This window comes from Sceloporus occidentalis, unplaced genomic scaffold (assembly GCF_023333645.1).
Source record: "Sceloporus occidentalis isolate IW3139 unplaced genomic scaffold, rSceOcc1.0.p SCAF_102, whole genome shotgun sequence".
Lineage (NCBI taxonomy): Eukaryota > Metazoa > Chordata > Lepidosauria > Squamata > Phrynosomatidae > Sceloporus > Sceloporus occidentalis.
The window spans coordinates 746,562-761,586 of NW_028317082.1; the positions used below are offsets into that span (position 1 = coordinate 746,562).

General features: G+C 43.5%; 1 protein-coding gene across 1 annotated transcript in view; it reads right to left on the reverse strand.

The window, feature by feature from the left end:
- Positions 1-15,025, reverse strand: part of LOC149283560 (SH3 and cysteine-rich domain-containing protein-like) — a 191,878-nt gene that overhangs the window by 149,395 nt on the left and 27,458 nt on the right. The window lies entirely within an intron of this gene.

Below are 15,025 nucleotides of genomic sequence, written 5' to 3' on the forward strand. Positions count from 1 at the left end.
CCTTGTCTGATGAGTCGATTCCAGCTGCGACATTCAGATGACAGGGTTAGACTTTAGCGTAAATAACATGAAAGCATGGATCCATCCTGCCTTGTATCAACAGTTCAGGCTGATGGTGGTGGTATAATGGTGTGGGGGACATTTTCTTGGCACACTTTGGGCTCCTAATTACCTATTGAGCATCGTTTAAACGCAACAGCCTAACCTGAATATTGTTGCTAAACATGTCCATCCTTTATGACCACAGTGTACCCATCTTCTAATGGCTACTTCCAGCAGGATAATGCAACATGTCACAAAGCTCACATTATCTCAAACTGTTTCCATCTCTGGGTTGTGGTGGAATGGGAGATTCACATCACGGATGTGCAGCCAACAAATCTGCAGCCGTGATGCCATCATGTCCATATGGACCAAAATCTCTGGGGAATGTTTCTAGCACCTTGTAGAAAGTATGCCATGAATAATAAAGGCAGTACATATAGATATATATATATATATATATATATATATATATATATATATACTGTATTTTCTGTATAAGACAAGTTTTTTTTGCCCCTCGTCTTATAATCGAGGTCGTCTTCTATTCAGACCTCAAATAGCTGGAAAAACAAAATGTCCGCTGGGGCCAGGCTGCTTACAGCAGGAGAACAGGAACCCAGAGTCGTTACATGACTCTGCCCCCCTCCTTCTTCCTCTGGGGGCGGGACAAGAGAAGTTGCAGAGGGAAGCAGCCGGACCCCTGCAGAAGTCTGCGAGTGAGAGATCTGCAGTTCAAGTAAGGGGGGGGGGGGGTTATGAGCATGTATGTGTGATTAAGGGAATGAATGAGTATTTAAATGTTTGTAAATGAGTGTGTGTGTGAATAGCATGGATGTGTAAGGGGGAGGGGTAGCATGGCATAGGGAGGCTGTAATCACATTTCTATCCTCCCCATGTTCCAGCATGTACTGGCTGCCTGGGCTTGATAGGAGTGTGATTGCAGTTAGCAATTATATTATATATATATATATATATATATATATATATATATATATATCTCCAGAAATGCCTTTTAACCCCCTATATGCCAGAGTGACATATAGGGGTATAAGGCATATCATGGGGCAGAGGGGCATATAGGGGGTTAAAAGGCATATCATGGGGCACAGTGGGATATAAGAGGGTATAAGGCATTTCTGGAGGCAGAGTGGCATATAGATGGTTAAAAGGCACATCATGGGGCAGAGTGGCATATAGGGGGGTATAAGGCATTTCTGGGGGCAGAGTGGCAAGCCTGGGGGCAGATGTGCATAACTGGGGGGGGTTGGCAAATAAAAGGAAATAAAAACAAAAGATATTTTTCTCAATCATAGTTTTTATTAAATATGAAAAAATAGTTTACATGAATTAATATTTACTGCTAAAACTTTTTTTCCTATAGGGTAGTCTTATATATTTAGGCTTTTTCTTTTTTTACTGTATTAATATTTAGATTCTGGGGGGGGGTCGTCTTATAATTGAGCAAATACAGTATATATATATATATATAATAATAACAAAAGTTATGGTGGGTTAAGATGATGGAAAACCCTTCCACCTAAAATTAAGGGGTAGTAGAAGCATAAATAAACACTCTACTACCAGACAAGGCTTGTTTTGTTTCCCAGAAATCCCATGGTGCTGCCACAACCACAAGGAATTCTGTTCCCACAACCCATTGTTGACGTTATTTGCATTTTCCTACCCAGAATTCCTTGTGGTTGTGGCAGCACCATGGGATTTCTGGGGGGACAACAAGCCTTCTGGCTTGTCTGGTAGATGTGGATGAGTGTTTAATAATGCTTCTACTACCCCAATATATATATATATATATATATATATATATATATAAACTTGTTATCATGACACCTGTCAGTGGGTGGGATAATATATTAGGCATCAAGTGAACATTTCGTCCTCAAAGTTGATGTGTTAGAAGCAGGAAAAATGGGGAAGCGTAAGGATGTGAGCGACTCTAACATGGGCCAAATTGTGATGACTAGACAACTGGGTCAGAGCATCTCCAAAACTGCAACTCTTGTGGGGTGTTCCTGTCTGCAGTGGTCAGTACCTATCAAGAGTGGTCCAAGGAAGAAAAGGGGTGAACTGGCATCAGGGTCATGGTCAGCCAAGGCTCTTTGATGCACAAAAGCTGGCCTGTGTGGTCAAATCCAACAGCTCAAATTGCTGAAAAAAGTTAATGTTGGTTCTTATAAAAAGGTGTCAGAACACGGCGTATTGCAGTTTGTTGCATATGGGCCTGCATAGCTGCCGACCAGTCAGGGTGCCCTGTCCTACAAAGTACTGGCCGGTTTGATGCCTCGGGCAATGTTCTGCTGGGAAACCTTGGGTCCTACCATTCATGTGGATGTTACTTTGACAAGTACCACCTATCGCAGCATCGATGTACACCATGTACAGCCTTTCATGAAAACGGTATTCCCTGATGACATTGGCCTCTTTCAGCAGGATAATGCACCCTGCCACAAAGCAAAAAACGTCCAGGAATGGTTTGAGGAACACAACAAATTCAAGGTGAAGGCCCCACCTCAACAACTTACAGGATTTACATAGTTACAAAGGCTAAAAAAAGACATGCACCCATCAAGTTCCATTTTTCCCACATCTGTTAATTGCTGTTGATCCAAAAGAAGGCAAAAAATCCAGTTTGTAGCTCAAACTAGCAACAAACTAGCAACAAAATTCCTTCTTGAACCCAGAATGGCAGTCAGGTCTCTCCTTGGATCAAAGGAGGATTTAAAAGATCTGCTGCTAACATCTTGTTGTCAGATACCACAGCACACCTTCAGAGTCCATGCCTTCATGGGTCAGAGCTGTTTTGGCAGCAAAAGGGGGACCTACACAATATTAGGCAGGTGGTCATAATGTTATGACTGACCAGTGTATATTGCAAATACAATTATAACAGGGTCATAAAACCTATAAGGGAGCACCCAGGATCACAAATACAATGTTCAGCTCAAGTAACCTTTCCTGTCTCCCTAAGCAGTCAACAGTGGACAGTGGCCCAATTTAAGGGGATTATGGTGAGGAGGGGTTCGCTGCACTTTAAGACATATAATATATGAGTTGTCCTCAATTTTCAACAATACATCATTTTAAAATTTTCTCAACATAAAATATTAATAACTAAAAAAAGTATGTTCTTATTCCAGGATTCATCATATTCAGAACCTTTCCAAATCATGCAGAGAAATGAAAGTGAGAACGGAGGGAGAGGGGATAGATAGTGAAAAAAGGGTGGAGCGGTAGATAGTGAGAAAGAAGTTAGTAAGAATATTGAAATAAATAAGGAGTGAGAATGAGTGAGTGAATTAATGAATTAGTGTGTAGATAAATTGTGTGAATGAGTGAGTATGAATTAATGTATGGATGAATTGTGTGAATGAGTGAGAGTATGAATTCATGTGGATGAATTGTCTGAATGAGGAAGAGTATGAATTCATGTGTGGATGAATTGTCTGAATGAGAGGAAAAATTAATTAATTTGTGAGAATGCATTAATGAATATGTGTAAATGATTTGTGTGAATGAATTATGTGAATGCAAATGTGAATTAATGAATGACTGTAAAAGTGTTTGTGTGTATCATTGATGTATAATTGATTTGTAGAAAGGCAAAGATGGCACAAGCAGGGTGTTTGAGCCTTGGGGACAAAGATGGCAAGTCCTATGTGTGTCATCTGGGTGCTGGTCAAGTTCTATGTGGGCAGTGTGAACGCCAGGGCTGGCTTTGGGTTGTGCAACCTGTGATCTATGCCTGTCATTTAGGGGATTTTATCTATACCTTTAATGCTGAGTTTTTATGTGAATTCCAATTGATCTATACCTGCAAAGCTGGGTTTGTATGTTATTCTGTTGATCCATATCTGCTATGCTATGCTTCCATACATTATTTATGTATACCTGCACATATACGGTTTGTATTTCTTATTCAGTTGATCAATACCTGCAATTCTGTTTCTATGTGTTGTTTATTTGATCAGTGCTGAGTGTACACGTGATTTCCAGTTGATCTATACCTGCAATGCTGGGTTTGTGTGTTCTGTTGATTTATACCTGCGATGCTACATTTCCATACAATATTATTGTATGTCTGCAAATACAGGATTTGTATGTCTGATTCTATGCCTTGAGTGCTGAGTTCACATGTAAATTTCAAATTGATCTATACATGCAAAGCTGGGTTTGTGTGTTAATGTGTTGATCTATACCTGTTATGCTATGTTTCCATACATTATTTATGTATACCTGCACATATAAGGTTTGTATGTCTTATTCAGTTGATCTATACATGCAAGTGCTGTTTTATGTGTTGTTTATTTAATCTATACCTTTTTTGGGGGGCTAGGGAGCATGGCCCAAGGAAATGCTTGCATAGGGTTCATTTTTTTCAATATAAAATGTATGGGCAGCAGGGTCTAATATTAATATATATTGGCAGCAGGGTCTAATATTTATATATATTTGCAGCAGGGTCTGATATTAATATATATTGGCAGCAGGATCTAATAATTATATATATATATATATATAGTGATCCTGCACCCACACAGGGTACCAAACAGCACGGTCCTCTAGGGTATTAACGCCACATCTCAGTTAGGTAATCACCCACGATTTATTTGTAGTCCACGTATGAAGATATTTACAGGATTACATAGAACACAAATTCGCTACAAACAAAAGCCTAGCTCGTCTGAGCGCTTACTAACATATAACTCCCTCACTACTAAGGGTCTAAACTAAAACAAAACAATCCCACCAACCTCTTTGATGGTCTCTTTTGTGCATAGCAAGCTCTGCTGCTTCCAAACAAACTCTCTTTTTTCCCTCTGTCCAACAGGTCAGGTTATATTGCAGTCAGTGCAGCTAATTACTTGCAGCTGACCAGTGCATTGGAGTCAGCTTAAACTCCCGGCCTGGAACCCGTGTCAGTCCAGGTGCATGTAAACTGCGGGGTGGAGCACCAGCCTGCCCTATATGTCGTATAAAACCCTGCAAAATCGAGGGCGATGTATACCCCTTCCACGACAACACCCCGCACCTTGTTACAATATATATATATATATATATATATTGGCAGCAGGGGCTAATAGTAATATATATCGACAGCAGGGTGTAATATTAAAGAAACTGCCAGTTCAGCTGTTATTTTGAAATCATATTTCAATCATAGTCATTCCTTCAGAGATAAGTACATATTATGTAGTTAAAAATGCATGTCTAACGCATATATATATATATATATATATATATATACACACCTGTGTGTGCGATCTCATGCGCTTCATAGTGTGTCCCTGAATGGCAGAAATAAAATGTGGTCACCCTATTTATGATGGCAATGCCCCAAACCTAGAGGTTTCTGAGCAACAGTTTTCAGTATACTGTTAGATAGTAGACTTGGGCACCAGGGGGCTCTTCGTGTTCGTCTTCGTGCTCGTCTTCGGGGGGAAAAAACCTTCGTATTCCGCGAATATTCGCCCGTTCCTGTCTTCTCTTCGGGCGAATATTCGCGGACATTCTTCGTGCTCGTTTAATCTTCGTTTCCTTCCCGGTTGCCTTGCAGGGGTTAATACGGGGTTAACAACACATCGGAGCAGCAGCAGCTGCCGTGAAGGAACGTGTGTGCAACTCTATTGGTCGTTTCGGCAGGGGGCTGGTCTGGCATCAACTAGAGAATTGCAGAACGCACTTCATTCGTTGATGGCAGGCCAGCCCCCTGCCAAAACGACCAATAGAGTTGCACACACGTACTGAGGTGTACTGTACACAAAATGACCTAGAGACAAATGCTCCAAGGAACTTGGCCTCCGTTTATCATACACAATCACACATCCATAGATGTTTAATAAAAGAATAGGGATTATTTTACATTTTTAAATTGATTTTGGACCACTTGTAATACATGCCTAACATTTGCTACCTATTTACAATGGCATACTTTGCAACAACCCAACTTTTACTGGACAGGACTGGAAAAAAGCAGGACTGTCCACCAAAATCTTGGGTGTGTTGGCAGGTATGCGGATGGAAAAATGTTGGACAAGAACTAAAAAATAGCTTAGGGTTAATGTACGGTTATGTTTAAGATTAGTAGCAGTGCACTGCTTTGGTTAAAGATGTATTATGTCTAAATAATAATTTAATTTTAATGGGTTTTAAAAAAAAATTAGGGGTTTATTTAAATGTATTTTAAAGTTAGATTTATTATTTAGTACTTTATTATATTTATTTAATGTTTATACTAGTGCTACCTACCGAGCTATAACTACCAACGTGTATTTGCATACCTAGTTTAGCTAAATTAGATGGGACAGGACTGGAAAAAAGCAGGACTGTCCCTGAAAAAGTTGGGTCTGTTGGCAGGTATGTGGATGGAAAAATGTTATAGTATGAAGTGTGAGTTATAGCGTTAATGCTAGTGAGTGTAGAAATGAAGGCCAGGACAAATAACAAGAGGAAAGGTCCTTGTGATTTTTGCATTGTACGTGTATGTGTTATGTGTGTTATGTGTGTTGTCACTTGTCACTGTGTTATATGTGTTATGTGTGTTATGTGTTATGTCACTGTGTTATTTGTGTTATTGTGTGTGTTATGTTTGGTTGGTTGTGTATCAGAAGGAAAATAATGAAATGGAAATGGAAAAGGAAATGGGAAAGGCGAATGAGTGGGCAATTGGCGACCCACTCACCTGTTTCACCCCAGAGCAAAGCATCCAAACACTGTCAGTCCTAGACGTTTGGCAGCGGACTTCCAGAGCTCAGACACAAGGCCCTAGCGTAAGCTGGCCACTCCGGCGGAGGTAGCAGGCGTTGCCACACCGCAAACAGACGCAGCCAGGGGGGAGAAACTGCCCTTACCATTAGGGACATTTGAGGCATGACACTAGCCAGGAAGCGAACTGGCATCGAAGAGACGCTGGCACCACCACCAGCAGCAGCAGCAGAATTGGGAAAGGCGAATGAGTGGGCAATTGGCGACCCACTCACCTGTTTCACCCCAGGGCAAAGCACCCAAACACTGTCAGTCCTAGACGTTTGGCAGCGGACTTCCAGAGCTCAGACACAAGGCCCTAGCGTAAGCTGGCCACTCCGGCGGAGGTAGCAGGCGTTGCCACACCGCAAACAGACGCAGCCAGAGGGGAGAAACTGCCCTTACCACTAGGGACATTTTGGGCATGACTCTAGCCAGGAAGCGAACTGGCAGAGAAGAGATGCTGGCACCACCACCACCAGCAGCAGCATTGAAAAATGGGAAAGGCGAATGAGTGGGCAATTGGCGACCCACTCACCTGTTTCACCCCAGGGCAAAGCACCCAAACACTGTCAGTCCTAGACGTTTGGCAGCGGACTTCCAGAGCTCAGACACAAGGCCCTAGCGTAAGCTGGCCACTCCGGCGGAGGTAGCAGGCGTTGCCACACCGCAGACAGAGGCAGCCAGGGGGGAGAAACTGCCCTTACCATTAGGGACATTTGAGGCATGACACTAGCCAGGAAGTGAACTGGCATCGAAGAGACGCTGGCACCACCACCAGCAGCAGCAGCAGAATTGGGAAAGGCGAATGAGTGGGCAATTGGCGACCCACTCACCTGTTTCACCCCAGGGCAAAGCACCCAAACACTGTCAGTCCTAGACGTTTGGCAGCAGACTTCCAGAGCTCAGACACTAGGCCCTAGCGTAAGCTGGCCACTCCGGCGGAGGTAGCAGGCGTTGCCACACCGCAAACAGACGCAGCCAGGGGGGAGAAACTGCCCTTACCATTAGGGACATTTAAGGCATGACACTAGCCAGGAAGCGAACTGGCAGAGAAGAGACGCTGGCACCACCACCAGCAGCAGCAGCAGCAGAATTGGGTAAGGCGAATGAGTGGGCAATTGGCGACCCGCTCACCTGTTCCATCCCAGAGCAAAGCATCCAAACACTGTCAGTCCTAGACGTTTGGCAGCAGACTTCCAGAGCCCAGACACTAGGCCCTAGCGTAAGCTGGCTACACTGGCGGAGGTAGCAGGCGTTGCCACACCGCAGCAAGTGCAACCAGGGGGGGAGAAACTACCCTCTCCATTAGGGACATTTAAGGCATGACACTAGCCAGGAAGCGAACTGGCAGAGAAGAGACGCTGGCACCACCACCAGCAGCAGCAGCAGCAGCAGCATTGGAAAAGGCGAATGAGTGGGCAATTGACGACCCGCTCACCTGTTTCACCCCAGGGCAAAGCATCCAAAAACTGTCAGTCCTTGGCGTTTGGGAGCGGACTTCCAGAACTCAGACACAACGCCCTAGTGTAAGCTGGCTACATTGGCGGAGGTAGCAGGCGTTGCCACACCGCAGCAAGTGCAACCAGGGGGGGAGAAACTACCCTTTCCATTAGGGACATTTAAGGCATGACACTAGCCAGAAAGCGAACTGGCAGAGAAGAGACGCTGGCACCACCAGCAGCAGCAGCAGCAGCATTGGAAAAGGCGAATGAGTGGGCAATTGATGACCCGCTCACCTGTTTCACCCCAGGGCAAAGCATCCAAAGACTGTCAGTCCTTGGCGTTTGGGAGCAGACTTCCAGAACTCAGACACTAGGCCCTAGCGTAAATTGGCTACACCGGCGGAGGTAGCAGGCATTGCCACACCGCAGCAAGTGCAACCAGGGGGAGAAACTACCCTCTCCATTAGGGACATTTGAGGCATGATTTCAGCCAGGAAGCGAACTGGGAAAAGATGCTGGCACCACCACCAGCAGCACCGTTGGAAAAGGAAAAAGGTGAATGAGTGGGCAATTGACGACCCGCTCACCTGTTTCACCCCAGGGCAAAGCATGAAAGTCTGTCAGTCCATGGCGTTTGGGAGCGGACTTCCAGAACTCAGACACTAGGCCCTAGCGTAAATTGGCTACACCGGCGGAGGTAGCAGACGTTGCCACACCGCAAACACGTGCAACCAGGGGGAGAAACTACCTTAAACATTACAGATAAAAAAAATTAACTTTCCAAGCTAAGAGCTGGGTAACCCAACTTGGGCAGATTGAATTTAAGGAAGGCAATCTGCTCCATCAGATGAGGTGCCATGCGTGAGCGCTGTGGACTCAGTATGTTTCCAGTCATAGAAAACACGCGCTCACTTTGAACAGTGGTTGGCGGACATGATAGTAGCTGCTGCGCAACCCATGAGAGTGCAGGCCACACACTCTTCTTTTCATCCCAGTAGCTAAGAGGATCAACATTAGGCGCAGAAGGAACTTCACAGAGGTAAAGTTTGACCATTTCAGCAGCACTACTCTCCTTTCTGCTGCTAGCTCTGTCAGATGGTCCAACTATACTCCCAAGTGCCTCTTCCCAAAACGCAGCTGCTCCACTCAGCTGTGTTGTGCTGCTTGTGGCACTGCTGCTGATGCTGCTGCTAGGAGTAGCAGACCACATCATCTCTTCCTCCTCCTGCACCTCTCCCTCCTCGGACAGCATTCCCATTTTACGCTGCCAGTCACGCACCTTGTTGACCAATTGCTCCCGGTAGCTACTGAGAACATTAAATTTCAAAGCTAGCTTTCCCTTAATTCTTGGATCGCAAAGGCACGCTAGCATCATTTCGGGACTCTCTTCCATTCGTTTGCGAAGGTGTACTTTTAGCAGATCCTTCAGCTTCCTGACTATGGCTGCTATGTCAGGATGTAGAGTGCCACCTTGAACAGCCTCACGGTTTCCAAGGAACACATCCATCTTGCTGCCTAGATGGGAGAACACTGGGATTACCTGGGCCAGACTGGCAGTGTTTGAGCTTAAATTTTCTGTGGCATCCCTGAATGGTTTAAGGACTGCCACTAGCTGGGCGATCACTGTCCAATCCTCCCTATTCAATGGAGAGGTAATCCCAATATTGTGCTCTGAGGCAAGATTATGGATTGCCCTCTGCTGCTCCAAAATCCTCTCGAGCATGTCTAACGTGGAGTTCCACCGTGTACTGACATCCTGACGTAGGCAGTGTACGGGAAGACCTGACCTCTCTTGCTCTTCCCTCAAAAGTTGGCTAGCCTTAACACTATGGTGAAAGTGCCCAGCGATCTTTCTGCAGCGGGACAGAACTACTGCTGCCACATTAGTTCCTTCTGACATTGCTGCCTTCACTACAAGATGGATGATGTGGGCTGCACAGCGCACACCAACAATATGACCATCTCGCAGCGCTTTCACCATATTGGCACCTCCGTCAGTTACCACAAAACCAACTTCAACATTGGTGCCCGCCTCTGCTCCCACCCAAAGGCTAAACATTTTCCTCATCGCATGCAGAATGTTTTGGGAAGTGTGCTTTTCATCCATCACTTCTGCATGGAGAAGGAAAGATCGGTAGCCTGCTGCAGCAGCTTCCTTAGACACACCGGGCTGCCACCAGTGTGCTGTCAAAGAAAGAAAGGCATGCTGGCCGCTAGGTGCACTCCACAAATCTGTAGTGAAATGAACAGACTGACCAGCAGCCTTGGAAAGCTCCTCTTTCACTGCTGCAACACAGGACCGATACAATGAGGGGACAATGTTCCTGCTGAAAGTGGAACGTGACGGAACTGTATATTGTGGAGCCACAGCCGCCATCAATTGTTTGAAAGGCTCCCCTTCGATCATAGAGAAGGATGCCCCTCCAACAGCAATGAACTGACCAATCAGTCGCGTTACTTTATTGGCCTGCTGTTTGGGCATTGACCTTTTGGATTGGAATGCCACAAATTGTTCCAGGGTGGGCTGGACATGCAGTGCTCCAACCTGCCTTGGTCTCTGGCTGCCAGCACTAGTTGCTGCTGCTGCTGCTGCTGCTGCTGCTATTGGCTCAGAAGAAGAAGCTGTTGGGGTTTTTCCACGGCCACCAGCTATGCTGCCTGCACTAAGTTTTCCCTCTGCATCTTTCCCCAATAGCACAGCGTTGTGTTGAGTGCTGAGGTGATGCTTCATGCTAGCACTGGTAAAATGGCCAGACACTTTCCCTCTGCTTATTAGCTTCCCACAATGTTTGCACTTTCCATAGCGCCCTTCTTCAACATTTTCAAAGTGCTCCCAAATTGGGGCGCGCATAGCCTTGGAGTGTGCCTTGGGTGCTGCTCCTACTGCTCGGGGTGGATGAACAGAGGCAGAACTAGTGGTGGTGGGACTGGTGGTAACAGTACTGGCCATAGTGGGACTGCTAATTGCTTTAGATTTGCTAGGTTTTGCTGCTGCTGCTGGTGGTGGTGGTGGTGGTGATGATCGTAGCGGAGAAGGTGGAGGCTCAGGGGAAAATTGTGCACTAGTCATTTGGACACTGCTCCCTGAGGAATCTGATTCCTGACCACTCATCTCCTCTACTTCCTCTGGCTCATAGTCTAGCTCTTCATTAGCCAGATCGAATGGAATTCCTGCTAGGCTGGAGCTAAGACTGATATCGTCGTGAGACTCGTGACTAGTAGTAGTGCGAGCAGGAAGAATAGACTCTGCACTTGGCCTCTCAGTCTCAGGCTCCTCTGCTACCTCGCTAGGTGGAGTTCCACTATGTGTAGCCCTCTCTCTAACTGTCTTTACAAAAATTTTGTAAGGACTTGGTGGCTTGCTAGAGGTACTAGGAGGACATGGCGTAGCGGTACCAGTGGGAACAGTAGGCGCAGCACTAGTGGTGGTAGAGGCGGTAGAGGTGGGGGTGGTGGTGGTGGTGGTTTTCCCTACAAAGGAATGAGATCGCTTTGGTTTGGGACCCCTCTGAGTCTTGCTGCTAATTTGGCTCTGCTTGGTACCTTGCATGCTGCTGGTGGATGGGGAAGATGCTGCTTGGGGCAAAAGGCACTTCTTTTTAGTCACTGGGCTGGTACTACTTGTGCTACCCTTTAACTTTGAACGTGCTTCTGGTGCTTTAGGCTTTCCGTAAAAAACCATAGAGCTTGTGGGCCTAGCCGCACTACTACTGCCTGCTTTTGGTGCCTTTCCTTTACTTGATGATCCTTCAAGCAATGCTTCCCCAAATGATAAGCGAGAGCTTGGCCTACTTGGCCGACTAGACTGACGCAAAGGCTGCATCTTAGAACTGGTGGTGGTGCTGGTGGTGGTGCTGGTGGTGGCGGTGGTAGATGGAGCTTGTCCCTCCTTAGTCCCAAAAGGAGGATCCATTTCAAATTTTGTGTTGTGTGTGTAGTGTAGTGTAGTGTTTAAAAAACTATAAAAAAAATAAAAAAAAATAAAAATAAAAAAAGAGGAAAAACGAATTAAAGACAAAAAATTAGAGGAAGTTCTCTTCAGTGCTACTGCTTAAAAAGTAAAACTATGCACTACTGCACTGTGCTGTGTGCAATCTGCCAAAGTGCTAAAGTTATTTAAATTATTAACTCAAGATTAACTATTTAATAACTAGCAGTATTTTATTTTTAATTTGAATTTACACGGGCCTAAGAGCTTAGCCTACTACTATGCTAGCCTACAGCTATATTTCCTTACTATAAGTCTACCTCTAGGAAGACGCTCTCAAACCCACTAAGCTAAAGTGAGGTTAAATCAGATTCAGTATATGATTTATTAATTAATATTAAGTTATATAATATTAATAGATTAGAAATAATTTACTTATATATTATGTATTATAGATAGAAGAATATAGATTATGAATTAGAATTTAGAATTAGAATTACTTATATTATAGATTATGAATTAGAATTTATATTGTTATATATTATTTATAATATATTATAGATTAAGATTAAAGAAGATTAGAATTATTTTAGTACTACAGCTAGTAGCTTGAAGCTTTGCTTAGTACAGCTCGTCACAGTCAATTTTTCTTGAAAAGAATTAGAAATAAAATAAAATGTCACAGCAAAACAGTTAGCTTCACTGCTGGCTGCACTCACTAGCCCAACAAGTTCACTTCACTGATGGACTGAGGTGAGCAAAACACTAAGGGTACTTTTAATAAAATTGAAATAAAATGTAAAATAAATGAGAAAATCTTTGCAAAACAGTTAACGTCACTGCTTGCTGATCAAAAAAAAAAACAGCACTTATGCGGCTGCACTCACTAGCCCAACAAGTTCACTTCACTGATGGACTGAGGTGAGCAAAACAAATGAAATAAAATGAAAGATTAATTAAGAAAAATTGACTTGGTCTCTTGCTGTTGCTAAAACAAAGCACAAACTATAGAGCTGCAGCACCAGTACTAATAAGATTAGCTGAACTATACGCTAGTAGTAATTATTTAATATTATTACTTTTATTTATAGCTAATTTAATTAACTATTAAGACAAGAAAGAATTATAGAATTATTGATATTACTGATTTTAGATTAGACACTAGTAGATGTCTTGAATGTCTACAGTACACTCTACACTAGTATACTATTACTAACTATAACTGACAAATATATATATAATTTTATAATGAATTCAATTATTAATTATATTAATTAATATTACTGATTTTAAATTAGACACTAGTAGATGAATGTCTACAGTACACTCTACACTAGTATACTATAGAATATATATATATATATGACTGACAAATATATATATATATATAATAATGAACTATTAAATTATAGATTCTATTAAATTATTATTTATAAATTCTATTTAATTTATTTAAGCAGGACAGGCAATAGGCACTAGTGCCAGCCCAGGGCAAGGGCACCCCAGTGCCACTGAGGCACTGGGTGCACTGTCAACTCAACAGCACTTACACTACAGTTGATGACAAATTAAATAAAAAAAATTAAATTAATCAAATTATTATTATTAATTATATTAAGTAGCACTGAAGTGAGGATGAAGTACACTGTGAGAAATGGCAGGCTAAGGCTTACCAGTCTCACACAGAACAGAACAATCTCTCTCTGTAACGCTCGGATGCAGCACAGCAGTGTTGCCAAAGCAGTCACAGCGAAAAATGAATGGATCTCTCAGGCAAGCTCTGGTCTTATAAAGGCGCCTTCAGAATTCAAAAAACAGCAGCACAGGCATTGGACGAGACCCTTAGCGTGACGTCACAAGAGTGAGCTGATTGGACAGATGATCAGCTCACTCCTGTTTGAAATTTTGGCGGCTGCGCGGCAAAAACGAAGACGATCACAAAGAATCTTCGATTCTTCGTGGTTGTGAGTCTTCGTCTTCTCCTACGTTTTGCCGGCACTGTATTCTCTTCGGCGTGTCTTCGGAACGAACAAAAAAACGGCCTCTTCGTGCTCGTTTTCATGTTCGCCCGAAGACGAATGCGCAAGTCTATTAGATAGTGTTTATTGTTTTATTCTCTGGCATTATTATACTTGAACATATTAAGCACAAGACATCCATTTTATAAAACACAATAATTTAAATTGTCTTTCTACAGCTTACATGAATGCATTCACCTTATTTATATCTTTATCTCTACTTCTATTCTTGCAGCTTAATTGTTTTTTTCAGTAGTCTATAGTGAGCAATCCATAGCAGTCATACTTGACAGTTATTTCACTAAAACCGAGTTGCACATGATCTGGCCTCAGGTTTTACCTTGCAAGAATATTGCAAATACTATTTTCCCAAATACATCTTAACCCAATTCCGGGGATTCTGTTATTGGGGATTTCCCAAGGAGATCTGCCTGCACCTGCCTATACTATATGACCAAAAGTGTGTAGAAACCTGACCATCACACCTATATGACTTTGTTCGGCATCCCATTACAGAACCAAGAGCATTAATATGGAAAAACTCAAAAAGATTTGGGGTTGCATCTGTAGAAATTTGTGCCAGCTAATCCCAACAAGGGTTCAATGGGGTGAATGTCGAAGCTAGTCATATCCGGGGTGGGTCTAGACGTGACATGGGCAGGTCTAGCCCCAGAGAGCATTACATGGGTTCAGAGTGTGAGAGGAAATGAGCTGGGAGTACCTGTAGCTAGACTTCTCCTCTACTCCAAAGAAAGTGGAAACCTGGAGAAGCAGCACTTCACATAGAGACTTATCTGGCAAAACGTGAGGATAACCCATATTTCACCTTG